General features: G+C 35.9%; 1 protein-coding gene across 4 annotated transcripts in view; it reads left to right on the forward strand.

The window, feature by feature from the left end:
• Macrod2 (mono-ADP ribosylhydrolase 2) overlaps positions 1-5,599 on the forward strand; it is a 1,928,923-nt gene that overhangs the window by 511,897 nt on the left and 1,411,427 nt on the right. The window lies entirely within an intron of this gene.

Raw genomic sequence — 5,599 nt, forward strand, 5'->3', positions numbered from 1 at the left:
GGTATATGCCCAGAAGAGGTATTGCTGGATCCTCCGGTAGTACTATGTCCAATTTTCTGAGGAACCGCCAGACTGATTTCCAGAGTGGTTGTGCAAGCTTGCAATCCCACCAGCAATGGAAGAGTGTTCCTCTTTCTCCACAACCTCGCCAGCATGTGTTGTCACCTGAATTTTTAATCTTAGCCATTCTGACTGGTGTGAGATAGAATCTCAGGGTTGTTTTGATTTGCATTTCCCTGATGACTAAGGATGTTGACCATTTTTTCAGGTGTTTCTCAGCCATTCGGTATTCCTCAGTTGAGAATTCTTTGTTTAGCTCTGTACCCCATTTTTGAATGGGGTTATTTGAATTTCTGGAGTCCAGCTTTAATCTATTTGTAGTACAATCCTGAGACTGGAAAAAAGTTTACTTATTTTTATTATGTGTGTGAATGTTTTGTAAGCACTCATAGTTACTGTGTGCATGCAGTACCCTCAGAGGCCAGGAGGGGCACTGGTTCTCTGGAACTGGTGGTAACATGTTTGTGGGCCAACATGTGGATGCTGGGAATTGAATATGGTCCTCTGCCAAAGACTAAAACCTCTTAACTACTGAGCCATCTCTTCCTCCCCTGGAAATACATATATCTTTAGACAAAGTCATATTATGTTGCTCAATCTGATGGATAATTTGTGATCTTATCGTACCTCTCCTCTGCTGGTGTTATAGGCATAGAGCATCATACTTGGACCAGACTTCATTTTGTTACTTAGGTTTTGCTTACTTTGGCCACATGTTTTTAGGTTTATAAAATGATTAGACTGAGGTAGTAATTAATGAATAAACCTCTGGTTAATCATTTTTATAAAAAAACCTGAATGCCAGTTTCTCAGACTTGTACTAAACTTTTCCATTAGTCTTGCCCTATGGCTGGTGTTTCCTTGTCTCTGTTAACACCTTTTCATTGTCTCTTAAATAATGATGCTACCGTTTATGCTTGCTCCTTCTTTTCTCTTGTCTGCTATTCTAGTTTGTCTCTTAAGAGTATCTTTCTATTAAACTTTTAATGTAAAGAACTTTCAAAACAAGTTCTCTGCAGATTAAGTATCCATTCAACTTTAATAAAGCTGAGAGTTATCATTATCTGATAACAGAATTTAAAACGTTCACATTCATTGTAATGATTGAAATGTTATTTGTGGGATTATGACTTTGATTTTTCTCTCTGTTTCTTTCTTCTCATTATATTATATGGAACAATGGTAGGTTAGTTTGAAAATCTACATAAAATATATTTTAAATTCATTGAGAAAATGTCTAGCCATGACCAGCTGAAAAATGACATATCTATATTAGTCCATTTAATGCTACATAGTCCATGTGGCATGAAGTCTGTAGCACGCTAGGAAAACAATGTGCTGTCGTGATGTATAAAGGTGACCTTGCGGACCCTTGCGTCTGTGACGCATGTGCTTGGAGGTGCTTTTGACATGCTAGTGAAGGCTTAGACTGAGCCCTGTCATACACTTATATTGAAGCTTCTTGTGTTATGATTTAAAATTATGGGCATTAGACAATTTTTTTCTTTCTGCTGCTCTATATAGAATTGTAGTTTTTATATTTGTTCATCTACAACTCAATTTTTACTACATTTGAGTGGTCATAAATGTGTTATCATAAATCCCAAACTGGGATAACTTTGAGCTGTATAAAAAAAAAAATAGCTATGAACTGGGACCATTTTGTATAAAATTGGATGAAGAGTCATCCAGAGCTAGTAATTAGATAAAAAAATTGCACATATAATGCAAATGAAGAAATCTTCCACAAGCCCTGCTCCTGTGAAAATTTCTAGAAGAGATGTTAGTACAGTCAAACTGGGGTTGAAGGTTTATAGGTCAGTAAAATTTGAAAGAGCATAACATGGCTGAGAAAATACACATCTGTCCTTAATCCCTGAGCCACACATATGAGCGATTACAAGGATGAGAGGTGTGCTCTTCCACAGACACTGAAAAGGACCTATTGAGTATCCTACTACACCAGTGGGCAGTTTGCAGCCTGACCTCTTCATGCACTATGATCATAGTATTTGTTTCATACAGTTCAAAGAATGATTTACAATTTAATGTGAGTTTACTAAATATTTCACAAGCAAAAGCAAAATGATGAGTAACAATTAGCAGATAGATGGTAAAACATCATGAAAATGGTTGCTAAAAATATCCAGCAGGAATGACTTGAAAGCACAAACAAAAGGTAGCATCATGAAATTGGGGGCTTGTGTGAATGTCCAGCAAAAGCTGGCTGGGGAAACTGAGGCAGTCATCTGGAGTCCAGGTTGATGTTCCATCTCTATAGATAAGCATCTGATGGCTGAACTTGCAGCTTTTTGTTTCTATTGTAGGTATTTTTATATCTTGGATAAACAATGATAACCTCTCCTGGAATAAGCAAACCTTCTAGGTGTTTTCAAGTAAATGATATTTTCAATCCCCTTAGCTGCTTGTTGTTTTTCCTTCTCCCTGGTCCCCTGAGAAGGACCAACCTGACTGGGAACTTGAAAGACACTTGACATAAATGTACTTGGTCTGAAGGTAGAGACCAACCCTGCTTCCAGAGCCAGTAGGCTTAGATAGCACATGACAATTCACTATTATAATGTACATTACAGTACTATTTTCACTCTTGGGTGTTGACTGTAATAGTTATGTCAACTTGAATGGTCCTGCTTCCTCAGTTTTGTGTTGACTGAACCTTATCTTATTTTTAATAGCTTGATGTCAGTGATCTCCTTTCATTATGTCTGACAAATGTAATGCATTTAATCCATTTTCTCCTTCACTGCCTTCTTCTTCTAAAGAGCACGCGATCATTAACAAAATGCTTTGGTAAGGGAATGTAAGACAATTCGAAGATCATTAACAAAATTCCTTGGTAAGGGGATGTAAGACAATTCACTCTAGTTATCATTTACCAGCCTTCTCTGTTCTCTCTCTGTCTGTGCTTTTCATAGCATTACATTACATTACATACATACATTACATAGCATCCTTAGATTGGCCTCTTGCAAGTATGTTTCACAGTACAAGAGAGTTAAACTACTTTCAGAGATTCTTGGTTTAAAAGCCATTTCAGCTGCAACTGCACTTGACTTTGGCCATTTCTAGCTCCACAACAACTTAAAATACTAAATGCCCAGGAGGAACTGGGCATCACTGTCTCATATCTGCAAAGAGAGAAGAGAGGCTTAGTGTGGTGTGACGCTAGACATCTTGTAAAGTCTGAAGCGACCTTGCATAGTGTCTGTTATATTGCTGCAGTAATACTCAAACAAACCTTTATTGAATGCCAGCCATATAAGAGACACTATGCTGGGAGTTCTGGAGAAATAAAAAGATAAGAAAATTGACATCATATAATTGCATAATGAGCAGGTTTACATTTAATGATAAAGAGGGGGGGGTGCATTGCACTTGATCAAGAATTCAGAAGGAAACTGTAGGTGGCAAGAGAGATAGGACAAAGCAAGACAACCTGGGCATGGAAGGACCTGCTGAAAGTGATACAGAGGGTGCAGCTGGGCAGGCATTGTGTTTGCTGGAAACCACAGTGAGATCTGTGCAACAAAAGATCATTTTAAAGTTTATCAAGTACTGCATAGACCCTGTACTCATGTTCTCCAAAGGCATGCACATATGTAGTAGATAAGGCAGGAAAGAGTTTTGAATAAGAAGGTGGCATGAGCCCTCTGTTTTAGAAAACTAAATGTGCCAATTTGTAGCTATTGTGGATTCTTAGCAATGTTCCACAAAGTCAAGACAATAGCTGGCTATACAATTGTTGTTCCTTATAAACTTTGCAGTGTTTTCTGTTAGTCCTGATAAAAAGGAAGGAAAATTATATTCTATAGGAAATGTGTATCATTGGGTAGCTCTGGATTTTTAGTTTCTTACATGTGGAATATTTGTTTGTTTGTTTTTTGCCAGGAACTGCATAAGTATTATTGTTGGCTGTAGGTACATAAGAATCAACTTAATATATTAACAGGTTATACTTTATAAGAATTATAAAGTATATATTATTTGTATTTTCTATCTTTTTTTATTTAGACAGAAAAACCTAATGTTAACATGCCTTAAGGATGATCATAAAACATAAGTGATATAGTTATTATACAGAATACTGAGTGGTTTAATTTTGTGAAAAATCTTGTACACATTTTATTTTAGAGTTATGCATTATAATTTATAAATCAGACTAAAAATAGATGAATTTTTGATGGTTCAAAAACTTCATTTTCTATGAGGCCAGATGACACATATATCAATGGACTGTTTAAGGAATGAAATGCTCGGGTTACTTTACATTCTCCCATTAAGCATATCTTCATTATGATCTGCACATATTCTATTAGTTTTACTTTTGATCTGAAGAATTATTGGCTATTTAAAATGCTTTTAAAATTCATGTATCCTACGGTTGTGGATTGTGTCTAATAATGGAGTGCATATGAGCAAGTAGTATTCTGATCTGTACTTTAATTGCTGTTTATATGCAGTGTGAATTAAGACTAGAACAAGGTGAGGTAAGGGAGGGAAGCAGGAATAAGAAATACAATTAACAGGCTCAGTAGTTTTGGACTATAGCTGCTTTAATTAACAGCTTGGTGGTGGCAAAATAAATGTGCTTTGAGGAAGCTAAGAATAACTGTGATCCTGGCATCCTCTTTGTGAAGAACCAATTTTTTTTTCATACAGAAGAAAATCAAAGTTGATGAAATATTTGTGTCAACAGATGACTAACTTCAATGTGTTTTATATATTATAATATGTATATTTATTTTAAAATTGAATTAATAGATATCAAGCATAATACTTTTGTTAAGACTAGTAATTTTTGTACATTCTAGAATTGTATGCCTATAGAATATTTACTCAAGAAGTGATCAGGTTGAAACCATTTTGTTTCATAGGTTGTTTGTTTTTATATAAGAAGATGTCCAAGGTAGGGTGTGATTGTCAGTTGATTACAAGTCAATATGTGTTTAATGCTGTTTACCCCATGACTATGTCCAAGTTTGCTTATGTAGTATCTATTTGATTGTGTTTCTAATGATTACTATTACAGCTAACCACATCAGTGACATCTCTGTCTGTACATTTTATATATGTGTAATTTTCTTTTCTGGGTGAGGTTTCAGTAGAACTGTATGTCAAATGTTACACATTTTTCAGGTTCTTGCTACATATTGTCAAATTGTTCTCTTTTCTCTCTTTGGGTTTTGCTTTATGTGTTCTACTATTAAAACCATTACCTAATTTTTAAAATATTATTTATTTTATGTGTTTGTGTGTGTGCCTTAGTATATGCATGTACACCATATGTATACAGTGCCCATGGAAGCCAAGAGAGGGCATAAGATCCTCTAGAACTGGAGTTACGTGATATTGTGAGTTACCTGGTGTAGGTGTTGTGAATGGAACGCAGATCCTCTGGAAGAGCAGCAAATGCTTTTGACTAATATATTTTTTCAAGACAGGGTTTCTCTGTGTAGCCCTGGCTGTCCTGGAACTCACTCTGTAGACCAGGCTGGCCTCGAACTCAGAAATCCTCCTG

This window comes from Mus pahari, chromosome 3, assembly GCF_900095145.1.
Source record: "Mus pahari chromosome 3, PAHARI_EIJ_v1.1, whole genome shotgun sequence".
Taxonomy (NCBI): Eukaryota; Metazoa; Chordata; class Mammalia; order Rodentia; family Muridae; genus Mus; species Mus pahari.